Source organism: Panthera leo, chromosome A1 (assembly GCF_018350215.1).
Source record: "Panthera leo isolate Ple1 chromosome A1, P.leo_Ple1_pat1.1, whole genome shotgun sequence".
NCBI lineage: Eukaryota > Metazoa > Chordata > Mammalia > Carnivora > Felidae > Panthera > Panthera leo.
In genome coordinates, this window is record NC_056679.1 from 36,322,683 (window position 1) to 36,339,518 (window position 16,836).

A 16,836-nucleotide genomic window follows, 5' to 3' on the forward strand; every position below is an offset into this window, starting at 1 on the left:
GAACATGGGATTGAGACTGAAGTGAGACTGCATTATATGGGCTCCGAGGAATTCTTCATTCTGTAGATGTATTTTATGTAGTATTTATTTGTATCAGGTCTATGGTAAGTGGTGGGGATACAGAATATAATAAACTAGCTCTTTCAAAACATTTGGGGGAAATACAGGGATCTCGTAGCTCTTACCCCAAAGAAGCTTACTGTCTACTTTGTGAGACAGAAGAAACCGCAAACTAAAGAGACACAGAAATACTTATTAAAAAGGACTTTATCATTTACTTAGTATAAACCACACTGAACAGCATATAAAGGCTTAGCAGAGGCTGTTTCGAATACAGTAATCAGACATGATTTATATTTGTACAGGCACACCTTGGAGACATTAGAGGCTCAGTTCCAGACCACCAGAATAAAGCATATATTGTAATAAAGTAAATATCGCAATAAAGTGGGTCAAATGATTTTTAAAATTTTTCAACGCATATAGAAGTTATGTTTACTTTATACTGTAGACTATTAAATATGTTTTATGCCTATAAAACAATGTACATACCTTGATTAAAAAACACTTTAGTGCTAAAAAGTGCTAACCATCATCTGAGCTTTCAGAAAGTCATAATCACTGATGATAGATCACCATAACAATATTTGAAATATTAAATAATAATATTACCAAAATGTGACAGACATGAAGTGAGTGGTGCTGTTGGAAAAAAATGACACCAATAGACTTGTTGGACACAGGGTTGCCCCAGACCTTCAATTTATAAAAAATGTAGTATCTGTGAAGCACAATAAAATGAGGTATGCTTGTAATCTATAATATTTAATGCTTTCTTTCAAAGTTTTAGTGCCAAAATAAGACCAACTAGTTATTTTGAATGACTAGAATATACTTTAATCAGGCAGACTTGAAAATACCGTTTGGTTTAATATTTCATTGTTTTAAATGTTTGACCAGAACCTGATTCTGTCAGTAGCAGCTCTTCTGACCCTAAACTTTTTCTTTGATGATGTTGACAACATTCGTAACAGATTGATTATAACACATGACCACAAACAGCTGGACAATAAAATGATACATATATATCCTGAAGATTATTGTGCTTGTAGATGTTTCTCATATTGTCCTGTCTCTGCCCTCATGTAATCCTATTACAATGAAGGTGATGGAATAGATGTGAGTGCTCTGTATGTGGTTGCCCTCACCATTATTCTTTCTCTCGCTAACCCACTCTATACTACTACAGTTTTCTTAGGTGAGCCGGGGTTCATAGTAAAATAAATGGATAAGGCAAACAACTGAATTGTTTTTCTGCTCATTTTATGGTTTTATGGGTTTTTTTAAATTGAAAATAAAACCTGAAATAACTTTTTACTGTCATAAAATTGAGTCTCTGTGTTGGTCTTCTCTTAGAATTTGGTCATTGTTCCATAAATCCTATGTTCTAAAATTAACACTTCATTGATGGGAGAAAATGTCCATTTTCCGAAGGAAAACCTAGAAGGCTTTTCAGGATGGAGTCTCCATAATGTTTAATGGTTGAATGCCTTATGGATAGCTAATGAAAAACATTAGCATCTTATAATTTTAATGTTCAAAACATTGGTGTCATCATGTGGGTCTGTTATAGTCCCAGATTGATTATAAAGAAATAATCATTATTCAGTGATACATATATTTGGGGTTTTTAAATTTTTGTTTCTAGTTTAGCTGAATAATCAAATCTTTCTTGCTTCTATGTTTTGTATCATATGATCTGTCTGAGGATTTTGTTTAATGTTAATACCCTAGAAATCATCTTTTGGCTGGGTAAACAAATGTAGGCCTGGATGGACTTGTTATTATCATATCAGATCCTGTGTAATGTGTCAGGCTTCTGGAAAAAAAAAAATGCATCCTTTAAGAATGAGCTTCTGACAAATTTAAGGCATGTTAGTAACACTTTTACTTCCACATTATATCATACATTTTTGTCTAAAAGCGGGCTATCATTTTTTATTCTAATTTTTTAAAACTTCCATCAGAGGTCATTGATCATCACATGTACTTTTTTTAGAGAGATTTTCTCTTAACATTAACTTTTTGTTGTATCTTTAAATTGGAATCAAACATAATTCTAGTTGACATTTTTATCAGTATTCTGAAAAAAATGAAGCTGCATTACATTGTTTTCTGAGAGTAATCACTAATTAAAGTGTTTCTCTGTGATATGTGATGACTTGGTGTCAACTTGGGAACATTTAACTGACCACCTTGTGATAGGATTGTGTCCAAAAGGTTCTTATATAGAGATTTTTTTAAATTTCATTTTACAGACTAGGTATTATAATTGGTGACTAGATTATCAAGCCAACTTTCAAAAATCATATACTTTGTGCCATCATATACTTTATCAATATATCACCTTGTTATACATAACCACCACTTAAATCAATGTCCATTGGGAATATGTGTTTTAAATTTCAACTTGAGATGGAAAGGATAGGTTTGATTCGTTCAATTATTTGGAAGTTTAGGTTGGCCAGAGATGGGAGTAGGAATACCCTGAGACAATAACTTTACTGTTTTAACTTTCTACATCTAAATAAGACCAGGAAAACCTTAATTTGTTCTGAATGGGGAACAAAAGACATGGTGAGAAGAGTGGACAGAGTAACTGTCTTACATTTGTATTTATCTATTATTCCCTCTTTTGTATAGCCTATCCTGTAATTGTTATCGATTTTATTTATGTTTCTTCATATCTTGCATCAGAATTGTAGAAAGCAGAATAAAGAATATAATTTACTCATATGTTGAGTAAATACTTGGAAGAATATGAAGAACATATTCCACCGAATAGAGATATTTTTATGAAAAGGATAAGATTTAAATTAAACAAATATAGGAACTATATTTGAACATATTCCTATATGAATGTTATAAATGTTCATGGAGTTCTGTAATTCCTCAAGAAGCACAATTATCTATTTCTGCCTTTTTGGCTTATTGGTAATAATTGAGAAAAGCACCTCTTACCTAGTTATATCTGTGCCCCTTCTGCTTTCGAACTTGTCAGCTTGTGTCTTTCTTGTAGGGCATACTGAAGGAACTAGGAAGTACCCAACATCTTCTTTGGCTACTTTCTTTAAGAGCATCAGCTTCCTTCATTAGTTGGTCTCAGTTTCAAGACCATAGACTACAATTTTACTGCACAGTGAGGAGTTCAAACTTCCTGTTAGGGGATGCGGAGACTCTCATGATCCAGCACTCTTTTTTTTGCTAAACAAGTTTTACATTTGAGGTTCTGTCACTTGTATCACCCTATTTTCTGGCACCAACTTATAAATTAGTTTGCTTTAAGATGTAAGCCAGAGAAATACAAAGAAAGATTTTTTTTGCCTCAATAACTGGAAAATTGTTCTGCCTCTGAAGTCTGCTTTTTTTGTATACTGGCAGACTGTCTCCATGTGGTAACAATAATTGATCCAGGTAGCTCCAGGTGTAGCATAAGGCCAACATATAAGGGGGCATAATGACGTATAAAGATACGCAGGTAGAAAGACTCCATTTTGCAAGTAAATATTTGGCGGGGAAAGATAAGTATCTATCATTGCATAATTATTGGTTACCCAAGTTCAACTGAGTTCCACCAATGATATTGGCATTGTTGTATGTGGAGTGGCTAGGACAGAAACCCAGAAGACTTGCACAACCATTGGTGTCAGATATGAGATAAAAGGTAATAAAAAAAAATGTTTGTCAGAAACAGGGAAATGGTCCTCATATCTAGGAGGTCAGATAGAAAAAGGCCTTCTGTCCCCTTAGTCGGAAAAACACAGGACATCTTAATTGATTAACTGATATAATTGATTTCATCAGTATTATATATAATGAGGAAGGAGTAGTTCCCACCACTACCTTCCCCTGGAAAGCAGGATTCTATTCCCAAAAGAAGGAGAGAATTGACAAGATGCTGGAATAGAGGAGTACAACTGATTCTACTACTAAGTTAAATTACAACTTCTGTATTTATTAGTTGTATGTCTTTGGGAAGGTTACATAACCTCTTAAACCTTAACGTCTTTATTGGGAAATGGGGGAATAGTAACAGCACCTAGCTGTCGGGTTGTTGAGAATATCAAAGTAGATATGGCGCATAAAATGCTAAGCACAGTGCTTGACACTTAAGCCTCCACATAGCGGTAGTTCTTCCACCAGCACCACTACCATCATCTCCATGATTAGCAACAGTAGCAACAGCCTCCTTCACTCATCACCTCCTCATCTCCACCCCCACTGCTCTACTCCAGGCCTTCACCATCCCGCCCCTGACTCCTTGCAGAACTTTATCATCCCATTCTCCATATTGTCAGCGATCTTTCAAAACACAAACTTAATCCCACTACCCCCTTGCTTAAAATACTCTATTATCTCTTCTCATTGTCAGAATAATATTCAGACTCTGCTATGCATACTGTTTTTGTGGTGTTCTATTACTCTATTTCCTGTGGGTTATGTGAGAAGTAGTATTTACGTGGTTAACATTACTGCCTAATTTCAAATTCTGCGTAATATTCAGTTGTAAATAATGTATTTAGATTTTGGCATATATAATATTGGTGGTTGATGGGTAATTGACATGAAGTTGCATGCTTTTGATAGTTGTTAGGTGTCTTTTTTGGTCTTGTTTTATTTTCTTTTAATCAGGTTTCAAGTCAGCTTAAATAGTTTGGCTTATAGATTTATAGCTCAAATTTTAAAGACTGAAGAATAGGAGGTGTAGGAAGGATATGTGATATAATGGTAATAGTTCAATTAGGAAAGCAGGAAACTAAGTCAAGAAAAGAGACTGTGTATGTGTTAGGCTACATGTTCTTGAGAAGGGTTTCCTCAAGAAAGGATTGCCCAAGTAGAGATCTTCCTTGACTTAAGATAATGTTACTTACTAGTAAACCCATCGTAAGTTGAAAATATCGCAAGTCAAAACACATTTAATACACCTAGCCTAAGGTATATACACTGAACATCATAGTTTAGCCTAGCCTAAGTTAAGCATGTTCAGAAAATGTACATCAGCCTACAATTGGACAAAATCATCTAATACAAAACCTATTCTGTAACAAAGTGTTGAATGTCTCATGTAATCTGGAATTCTCAAATGAAAATACTGTGAAAATATTCTGCAGTGCTGCACATGTAATGTCCTGATTATAAATGTGAATTTAGTAGTTATTTGAATTTGATAATTATATACAAAAATTGTATGTGGATTTAGGGATAATTTTAGTGAAAATTTTTAAAGGAAATATATAGAAAGTTGGTTAAAATCAGTTTACCAAAAATTCGAAATGCACTTTTTAAAACATGTCTTAGAAGGGCATTTTAAAAATAGGAGCTAAGAATTGAGGTTAATAAATTCTTTGATCACGTACCACAGAAGTGTATTATTTCCTGTTGTATCTGTGTTACCTGATAAATTTAGAAAAAATTAAAAATATAGTTAACAAAAGAAAAGGAAAATGGCCCAGAAAAACCATATTCTGTTTTTGTTTCTGTTTGAGATCATACTTAAATAACCTGCGTTTTGTCCCAACAATAAAATATAACTCTATTTCTATGTAATTATATATTTGTGTCAGCATGATTTTTAATGGCTGCATAGTAATCGATTATAATTCCATTAATGCTGTTAGTAATTTGAAAGCTTCCAAATTTTGCTTATAACAATAACCTTCCAAAATAGTCTTTTAGTTAAATTTGGTTAAATTTACATATTGATGATTATTTTTTCAGACAAATGTACAGAAATCAAATTATGTGGCATACATATTTTTTAAATATGTTAACCATGCTATCAGTTATGACATATAATTAATTTTCTTTGGTGCTTAGATCTATAGAAGAGATACAGCTTTGCTCAGAATACTAGGACAAGTGAGCCTCTTTTTCATTTTTGCCATTCTTCTGTTTTCCTCCTCCTCAATTAATGGTCCATTCATTTAAGCATTTAATGACCATAAAATAAAATATGTGCCTTTATTGAACATCTACTATATGCTGGGAACTGTTCTAGGTGCTTTGCATACTATTAATTCACAAATCGTTTAATCATCTGCAAATGCAAAAGATACATTGTTATTTCCATTTGACAGGTAAGTTATAGGCTTGGAGATAAAACATATTACCCATAAGAACTAAAGATCTGGAATTTGGACCTCTGTCTGTCTGATTCCCAACTCAGAACTCTTTCTACCATGCCCCATTTCTTAACATCTGTTGGGTTTTTGGGGGAAAGAGCAACCGACAGTTTAATTTTAAGATACGCCAATTTTTAAAAACCAAGGAGAGACATCAAGCAAGCAGTTGTGTTTAGAGATCAAGTAGAGGTGGAGGAGCCAGCAAAGGAAACTGAGAAAAGAGCTGAAAGAAGTAGGAGGAGTATGAGAGTGAGTGAGAGACAAGATGAAAAGTGTCCATTGAGTTTACATAGCACACAGGTGAATGTTAACAGCAGGCTGTGGGAGAAGAGGCGGGGGTGAGGGAATGCCCTGTTTTTTAGCTTTTCCTCATTTCTGTGGTGTAAATATTTCCACTGTGGCTGATCTCAGACAATCAATAGTTTAACAATCAGCTTCCAGATTTTCTGAAAATTTAACGTTAGGTCTTATACAATGTTCACATTGGGTCCAGCACACCACTGATTGAAGACCTTGACAAAAATAGTGCTAGTGAAGTGGTAGGATTGAAAGATAAGCTGAAGGATATCCAGCAGATAATTGTTATATGGATATTAAAATGATGATTTTGAAGAGAGTGATAAGAGAGAACACATTTGGGGCGCCTGGGTGGCGCAGTCGGTTAAGCGTCCGACTTCAGCCAGGTCACGATCTCGCGGTCCGTGAGTTCGAGCCCCGCGTCAGGCTCTGGGCTGACAGCTCGGAGCCTGGAGCCTCTTTCCGATTCTGTGTCTCCTTCTCTCTCTGCCCCTCCCCCGTTCATGCTCTGTCTCTCTCTGTCCCAAAAATAAATAAAAAAACGTTGAAAAAAAAAAAAAAAAGAGAGAACACATTTAATGTCGCATGAAAAAGTGAAGCTAAATGCTTGAGATGATGGGTGATTTCTCTTCCTGCCTATCACATAATATTTTTTAAAGTTTACATTTTATTTTTACAGTATTTGGAAAACATAATCATTTAATAAGTACTTGTATTTGTATGTACCTACAAGGCATAAGATATAGTCCCTGTTCTTATATTTTGTAATCTAAATCAGAACTCATTCAGAATAAATTTGTAGAGGAAAGGTTTTTGTTTTGTTTTTGTTTTTGTTTTTATTGAGGAAACAAAGTATACAGATTTTGAGCTGATAGACTAATTTTCAGAGCCGAAGAGTTTTGTGGTTATTGCAGAATATATACAACATCTAAAGACATTTTACACAAATAGCCCTGATTTGTATCATTGAGAAAATTAGTTGACAATTATGTATAAAATGGCTGAAATATAGATCTAGGAATATTAGAAGGTGTTATGCTTCATTTATGGTGTGAGTTCATGTACTAATCAGTTGAGACCATATTTTTGTAGCAAATACCTTTAATGACTTATGTTTATTTTGTTTCACTTGTTGGAGGATTACTCTCAGTTTCAGCTATTCTACCAGAATCATTTTCTGTATCAGTAGGTAACCTGTTGCAGTGGGGTACTGTGGCTTTTTAAAAATAGTATTCTAGCCCATAAATGGACATTCCTTTGCTTCTTCTCTCTAAAAATTCTCCTTATTTTCATTTTTTGCCCCTAAAAATAAAGTACCTTTAAATGTCACTAGCATATTTTGGCTTCAAATTGTGAAAGTTCTCATTTTTGTTTTGCTATAGTTTTCTGTGAAATTTGCAAGAAATGTGTTACAAAGATAATGTGGAGTCTAAAATTACCATAGTCATGATCCTGGAAAATACTAATCAGCTTGGAAGAAAAGATCACACAAGTTAAGTTTAGTTTCTTACGCTTGACAGATATTTCCTGTATGAGAGTTTTAGTTGTTCTGACACACCATCCTTTGAGTTTTTACAAGTTTGATAATAAGTGACATTTTAGTCGACGTTTCCAGTGTGTTTTTGCAGTACACATTGATATTTGAGTTAAAGCAGAAAGATACACATTGCATTTCTAAGTGGTTTGTGACTCACAAGTTTAGCATCTCTTGTATAAACTCCCAGTTTATCAACAAGGGGGACATTACCTGACTCACCTGAGTCGACCAATGAACAGCTGAACGAAAGGCATCAATGGCAGTGAGTAGTATGGGGATGACAGTAAGGCTGCAGTGCCACGTTGGATTAAAAAAATTCTTGTGTTATTATGTGTCCACAATATGCTAGGAAGATGAAATAATCCAGCTTGAGTTTTGCAAGAAACACAGAAGTATGACTGACAGTGCTCACTTGGTATTAGAGTTGGTTGCTGTCTGTGGGGTTGAAGGAGAAAAAGTGAAATCTAAGTTGAGATCTGAAGAGAAGCCAGAAGGACGACTCCTGGGACACCTTCAGGCACTGTGCAGGCCTGCAGGGATGTGTCATCAAAATATACTGAAAACACTCAGGGGCCCCTGGGTGGCTCAGTCAGTTAAGTGTCTAACTCTCGATTTTGGCTCAGGTCGTGATCTCATGGGTTCATGAGTTCAAGCCCCGTGTCTGGCTCCACACTGACAGTGCAGAGCCTGCCTCTCCCCTCTCTCTCTGCTCCTCAACTGCTTGTTCTCTCTCTCTCTCTCTCTCTCTCTCTCTCTCTCTCTCTCTCTCTCTCAAAACAAATAAATAAACTTAAAAAAAAAAAAAAGAAAACAGTCAGAACAAGACTTTTCTCATTTACCAGGAAAAAAACTCTGTTTTAGAGTGTCTATTAGTTACGGATGAAGAAAAGGCCAAACTGGCTAGAAAAGCCCTCTAAAGAGGACATTATGCGTTTAATGTGTTTAGAGGTAGAAGAAAAATTAAATGAATCCAGTGGCATGTTTTGCATATGAGATGTGTGATGAAGCTATACTCCTGCAATTTGTTTATAAGGAAGAAAAAGGAGGAAAATCAGCTGAATTAAATATATGTATTTTCATTTAATGAATTGACCTGTATAGCAAATGCTTTTTTTTTTTTTTTTAACCCTGGCAAAAATATTTTTATGGTAATGCTAACCTGTGTTCTGTGAGGAAGTACTGAAAATGACTCCTGGTTATTAATGACTTAATGTTACCAGCACAATGGTATTGTTGTTGAGGATGTATAGCAGGGAGGTTAATACTGGAGTCTGGAACCTGAGTGCTCGGTTAATCCCAGTTCTACCCCAGTTCATTGTATGCCCTTGGTTAAGCTTCTCCCCCTTCCATATTTGCAAGGTGAGGGTGTTATAGTTGTACCCTGAGCTAAGCTCATTTGGTCATTTACCTGTGTGAGCAATCCTAGTGTACTCCCCGAACTATAAACCTTTTGTTTTCTCTCGCACCTGTAAGCACTGGCTCGGACTCTGCCTGCCTTTTGAGCAGGACTGGAGAACGGGCAGCAGCTGTACTGTGGGTGCACATTGTGTTTCCTCAGCGTTCTTCTATCCGTTCGTTTATAGCAGCGGTGATTTTAGGCGCCACGCCCACCCTTTTTTTTCATGGACTTTTTTCTCTCTGTTTTTGAACAGGATTTGCAATACTAAAGGATTAATTCTGTGAACACTGAGTATCACACATGTTTATTTGTGAGCTTAGCCTTAAGCTTAACGTTCATCACAATTAAGAGAGAGTATCATGAAAATTAAAAAAAGAAAAATTACGCCTTTGAGTAACGAAAGAAAACGCCACGTCCAATTACTAATGTTCATTTTTGTGTCTTTTTTTCTGGAATTTGCTGTTTTTATTTGGCATAAAGGACATCAATTTTGGGGTATTGCTATTTGTAACTGTTCCTCCCTTGAAATTAATAATTACCAGTGATTGTGTTTTTACCTAAAATTGGGCCTGCCAAGATTTTTTTAGGAACACATTAACTCCACGAAGCAAGTTTCCAGGCCAGGACTTTTGCACGTGCTGTTCCTGCTCCTTGGACCACTCTTCTCGACTTCATTGCATTGCTTCTCATTCTTTAGAGCACAACCGAAGCACGGCTTCTTCAGAGAAATGCTCCCCCTGAGTTGGTATATAGCCACTCCTCCCAGTTTTATATAAAAGTCTATATATTTCCCTCTTTGTCTTTTTCACAATTTTAAGCTGTGTTATTAGTTGGTTTACTTATTTGTTGTTTACTTCTTCCCATTATACCTAAAGCAGCACCGGAGAGAGCACTTAGGAGCCTTACTACTGCTTTGTATACAATGACTAGAACGGTGTTGATGCTTGTCCATAGTCAGTGCTCACTAACTATAGTACAGAGTAACTTAATGAAGGAAATAGGTAGGTAGCATTATTCCAGTTTTAAAAGGTAACACAGCTGCTCAATGGTAGGACTGGGACTTACTTTCAATTGTCAGTCTAATTCCAAAGGCCCTATATGGGCCATAAGAAAAGCAATTTCACAAATATTTTCTAATTGATTCTTCACCATAATCTTGTAATAAATATAATTATCCACACTTTCCAGATGAAGAAACTGGGGCTCTTTGGGACTTTATTAACGGCGCATCACTCGGAAGTGGGAGAATTAATTTATTTTGCTTGAGCTCAGTGTTTATATGTTGTGCAGTCTTTGTCTGTAATCACTTGAACTCAATCTAACTCTGTCCCAATGCTTTCATGCAAACCTTTCATACAGAAAATAATACAGGGAAGTGTATTTTCTATTTCAGTATTGCCCTCTTAGCTGAGCCCAGGTGACAGTGTTAAACAGGTAATGGTTTTGAACTTGGAAACTTGTTCCATGCCCATTGCTTTTAGTAACTGTATCTTTCTTTGAGCAAATACTTACTGAATACCATCTGTTTGCCTGACTGTTGTAGCCAGGCACTGGAAAAAAAAATGCCAAGTAAGCCGTACACTCCACCCTTAATTTGGTTAATACTTAATAATATTTAAAGTACCCTCCTTTAAGAAAAAAAAAAAAAAAAACATGCAATATCAAAAAGAATGAGATAACTCTGGGTACTGACTTGGAAAGATATGGCGGCCGGGGAGCCGGGATGGCTCAGTTGGTTAATTTTACAACTTTGACTCGGGTCATGATCTCGCATTTTGTGGGTTCGAGCCCCACATCGGGCTCTGAGTTAACAGCTCAGAGCCTGGAGCCTGCTTCGGATTCTGTGCCTCCCTCTCTCTCTGCCCCTTCCCCACTCATGCTCTGTTGTGTGCGCACGCGGTCTCTCTCTCTCTCTCTCTCAAAAATAAACATTAAAAAAAAAAGTATACTACAGCCTATGAGATATGGGTGAGTCTGCCTTTTTTCTGTTGTTTAAAATTTAAAAATATGTATAGATATATCTATATGGCTTAAATAAAAAGGAAGAATAACCTCTGAAATGTTAATAGTGGCCATCCCTAGAGGTGGAATTGGTTAGGCAGAAGGTAGTACTTTTATTTTGTATGTATTTTTTATGATAGGATTATTAGTAATTTTTACTTTTTAAAATATTTATTAGTATTTTCTAAGATAGAAACATTTTAAAGGGTATATAAAAGAAATTTTATCTAGAGAATGTTTATAATATTTTAAGTAGAAAACAGTATTAGAGTAAGATTTTGATTTTCTGATCTAAATTTTCTCTATAATATGACTTACATAATTTGACAGTAAAGTTTTTACTAAAGCATTCTTTCTGCCCTATTTGCAACAACAAGCACAACAAAAAACCAAACGCAAACAAAAAATAAATACAGTGAGGTAAGGATCCTAACTAAAGTTAGGGATTGTGGTAGGGGAGCCGTGTAAATAGGGAAGTGCCTTACCATCCAAGTGTTGTTTAAATTGGCTTGCATAATTATAATGCTAATAGTAATCATAATAATAACAGTGACCGCTCACATTTACTGAGTGCTTATTAAAGCCAGATACTGTTCTAAGTACTTTGCATGTATTAAACTTAGTCAATCCTTTGAGGTAGGCTCTACTGTTATCCCATACCTTAAAGATGAGGCTCAGAAAAGCTTATGTTACCTAAGGTTACAAAACTATTAATTGGCAGAGCTGTGGTGTAACCTATGCAGCCCTTCTGCAGAGGTTGTACCCACAGACTTGCTACCTCTGGGTGTCAGTTTGTGAGATTCTAAGTTCAGCCAACTGTTAATAGGGGTTTCAGGTTGTTTGTTTGTTTGTTTGTTTGTTTTTGCATTAATGGAAAGAGATTATTAATTTTAGCTCAGGATTCTGGTAATATCCAAAGTTTCCTGGTATCCAAATTTATTTTTCAGCCCAACAGGGATTAGGAAAGAGTCTTTGTGATTTCTGCATCTCACCAGAAATGAACAGATGTAGGTGACAAAATTGTAACTAACATGTTGTTGGTTGCATTCTGTTTTGTTTCTCTAGGCAAGCAGCTTGGCATAGTGGAAAGTAGTGGTTTCAGTTAGATTTGAGTTTAAATTCTGGCACCAACATTTTCTAGCTTCTAGGCTTGTTTCTTTTTGTAAAATAAAGATAATACTGCCCTTCGGAGTGGTTATGAGAATTACATGAAATAATGTAAGCAAAAGACCTTCTAAGTAGAGTTGTCAGGCACATAGTAAAATCTAAATAAATATTAAGTCACTTCTTCTTCTGGTAGATGTCTCAGAATAAATTGAAGAGTCATCTTGGGAAACAAAACGTACTTGATTTTCTACTACAAAATGTAGGTACAACTGTGACTGCAAAATGAATATTCAGCAAAGAAATATTAATAGTTTCAGATGCCTGATTAATTCAGCACATTCTTATATATAAACCCAAATAATTTGTGGCAATTAATAAAAATTTTTAATGATCCTTGCATTTCAACTCATGGGAATGTAAAACATTATAATCAGTTATCTTATAAACATACATTTGAAACTCGTGATCTAGTGTAATAGGAACATTTTATCATAAGTCAGACTGAACTCATACAGCAATCTTTTATTAGTTTTTTCATATGAACTTTTTTTTTAAATTTAATTTAATTAATTTTTTATTTGAGAGAGAGAGAAAGAAGAACTTACTGGGGGTAGGGCAGAGAGAGGGAGAGAAAGAGAATCCCAAGCAGACTCCACACTGTCAGCACAGAGCCTGATGTAGGGCTTGATCCCGCCAACTGTGAGATTATGACGTGAGCCACAATCAAGGGTCGGACTCTTAACCAACTGAGCTGTCCAGACACCCCTCATAAAAGCTCTTTGTTTGTTTTTTTTTTTTTTTACTTGACCGGGCTCAGTCAGTGGAGCATGAGACTCTCAATCTCAGAATCATGAGTTTAAGCCCCATGTTGGGTGTGAAGCCTACTTAAAAAAAAAAAAAAAAACAGAAAAAAAGAAGAAGAAGAAGATGAGGGTATCACTTTGATCTTTAGATGTCACAGTTTCGTCTATTTTGTGATGAATTTTTCCATTATTTTTGCTAATATCCCTTTTTTTCTCCCATTAAATACTAAATGTTACCTATTTCTATTTATGTTTTTGTTTCATGTTTCTTCTTCAGGTCTTCAAAAAAAAACCCTACATTTTATTCCACTGCCTATAGAGAAAAGTATCTCGGTATATTTATTATTAGAGTGACTGTAGACCTGGCTGGTAGTCTTGAGTAGTATTTTGGGTGGTTTGAAATCATCATGCCTTTGGAAGAATGTGGCAGAGAGCAAGTAGATTCTGAGTGGAGAACTGAGTAACTTTCTGTTTGATTTTGGGGTATTTCTTAATTTATTTAAAATCACATTTTCCACAATTTAGTAATTAAGCATATTCTGCTATTTATTTAATATGTTAGCTCAGTTTCAAAATACCTACTCTGTATCTGACTTCCTTGCGTAGCAATGTAGGACAAAAGATCTCAGGGTTAAGGAAGTTCAAGAATGATGAAACATTTAAGAACCTTCCTTTCTTGACTTACTTTTATTTATTTTTGAAAAAAAAATGGATGTATATGAAAACTATATTCTTTCAAAAGCGCAGTTGTATTTTCTGCCTTATTTAGTTTATTTCTAAGAGCTATTTTATTTAATTTTTTTTTTAATGTTTGTTTATTTTGAGATAGAGCATGCACACACATGCTCACGCAGGTGTGAGAGCAGGGAGGGACAGAGAGAGAATCCCAACCAGGGTCCCTGCTGTCAATGTGGAGCCTGATGCAGGGCTCAATCTCAGGAACCATGAGATTGTGACCTGAGCCAAAATCAAGAGTCGTACGTTTAATTGACTGAGCCACCCAGGCACCCCACTTAGTTAAAAGACTAATTTTTTTAATGGATTTTTCCCTGACAGTATTATCTTAACATAATAATAGAGATAAAGTATATTCATATATAATGTATATTATAATATACAATGAATGTGTATTAGTGAATTACTCATTTTATTTTTTACTCTAATGTACATCAATTAAATAAATATAGCAATCTTTTTTTTTTCCTTTTAGAGGAATTGAAGTCAAGTTCTCCCATATTGTGTATACATGGTTATCCAGATCCCTGTCTGTAGTGCAGAATACTTAGTTACTCTCATGATGACCTAAGTTATTTGTGCTTCCTGACCATCATAGATATTGGTGGCCCTTAATGGAATAATTTAAGAAAAAAATCTATTCCTAATCATAGTACATCCAAAATGCTTACTTCTGAAATATCTATTCAAACCTAATTGACGACAAATAAAATACCTTCATATTTGACTTATTTTGGAAGCTGAAAATTGTCTTCAACTCACTGTACATGGGACCTCTCTCTGTTAAATAAATCTCATAACACCTGTATCTGAAGATGACTGTGGGGCCTATTGATAATGTGTGTGAAATGCTAGCGTGTCATGCTTAATACATAGCAGATAGTCAGCAAGAGGCAGCTGCTGTTTTTATCCTCCAATAATGAGTGGAACAAATGCCAGTACATGCTTTATGCTGAAAATGCTCATTTGTGTCCTGCTTATGTTCGCTATTCTTGCTTTCCTAAATCTTCACTCCTGGATAATAATGCCAGCAGAAACCAAAGGTGACCATTTTTCTTCTCTCTAAAGAAGGATTTAATATTGACTACAGTTGTTAAAAATAGGATAGTTGTGTTATATTTATAAAGAAAATCTTGGGAAAAGTGATTTTTAACATTTTTTTTTTTTTTTTTTTTTGGGACAGAGAGAGACAGAGCATGAACGGGGTAGGGGCAGAGAGAGAGAGAGAGGGAGACACAGAATCAGAAACAGGCTCCAGGCTCCGAGCCATCAGCCCAGAGCCTGACGTGGGGCTCGAACTCACGGACCGCGAGATCGTGACCTGACTGAAGTCGGAGGCTTAACCGACTGCGCCACCCAGGCGCCCCAAGTGATTTTTAAAAAACATCCCTGTAAACAGTCTTGGCTACTATTTGAGATCTTGCATATTGGAAACATGTATTCTTTGTCGAAATTAATGGGTGATTTGGCTGGATGTAGAATTGTACTTAGGAAATAATTTTCCTTTAATTTCAAAGACGTTTAAAGCCTATTAGACTGGCTTTAGCTTCCAGTGGTTCTGTTGAGAGGTTTCTTGCCAGTTCGAGTCTTGATTTTTACTGTGACTTGTTTTGTCACTCACGAACTTTTAAAGGTCTTCTCTTTATCCCTGTTTGAGACATTTTACCTGGCACCTTTTGCCTCTGGTGGGTGTTTGAAGATGTATGGAGACAGTTTTGTTCGTCACAGTAACTACGGAGGATGCTTTGATTCTTTAGCATTTAGTAACTGGAGGTCAGAAAGGTTAATTTTCTTGCATTGCAGGAAACAGTCTCACCCAAAATGTCATTAGTGCCACTGTTGAGAAATATTGTGACCTTGTGTATGACAAGAGAAACAAGACATGCACATCAAAGACCACTCAATATGGTTTGGTAATAAGGTTACAGACATGCTGTGTGAAACAGTGAAGGAAGAAAGTATAAATGGCATGTTACTAATCGAAATAGAATAAAAACCACTACATGAAATACAGCCATTAAATTATCTATGAGTATATGTTTACCATGTTACTGCTTTGGGTTTCTAGTTTGACATTATCTGTGCTATTATGCTTAATCATATTTTTGACACTTTTTTCCATATTTCCAAGTAGTAGTTACTCTTAATTACTAAGTCAAAGAAATTACTCTTTTCTGTAAGTAGGGTATCTGTTTTGTAATCTTTTTTAAAAAAATTTTTTAACCTTTATTTTTGAGAGGGAGAGACAGACAGACAGACAGAATCAGAAGCAGGCTCCAGACTCTGAGCTATCATCAGCACAGAGCCCAATATGGGGCTCGAACTCATGCACCATGAGATCATAACCTGAGCTGAAGTAGGACACTTAACCAACTGAGCCACCCAGGTGCCCCTGTAATCTAAACACTTAGCAATTCTAGATGCAGAAAGATTTGAGGAATAACATTTTTTGCAAAGGCTAGAACCTGACTGCCAATGATAGCTGTACATATTTAAATTGAAGTGGGATTCAGGAAAGGGTTGAGCACGGTTGTACTTGTGTTCTTTCATAGCAGCTTCTGGGTCAGCAGTTTGCAATTCTGTTTCATTACTGTTTTTGGGAAGTGAATTACCAGAACAGCACATATAGATAGCTATGTTATAAGAGTACAAACATTCAAGGACAAAGACGAATTCCTTTTGAATTATTCTTTACTTCATTAACGCAGCTGACCAGGAAAACTACATTAGAAATATAGAACTATAAGGAAGCAGAGAGGGATTAAGATAATGAGG

General features: G+C 35.5%; 1 protein-coding gene across 9 annotated transcripts in view; it reads left to right on the forward strand.

Moving 5' to 3' along the window:
- Positions 1-16,836, forward strand: part of TDRD3 (tudor domain containing 3) — a 158,841-nt gene that overhangs the window by 100,486 nt on the left and 41,519 nt on the right. The gene's annotated exons all lie outside the window — the stretch shown is intronic.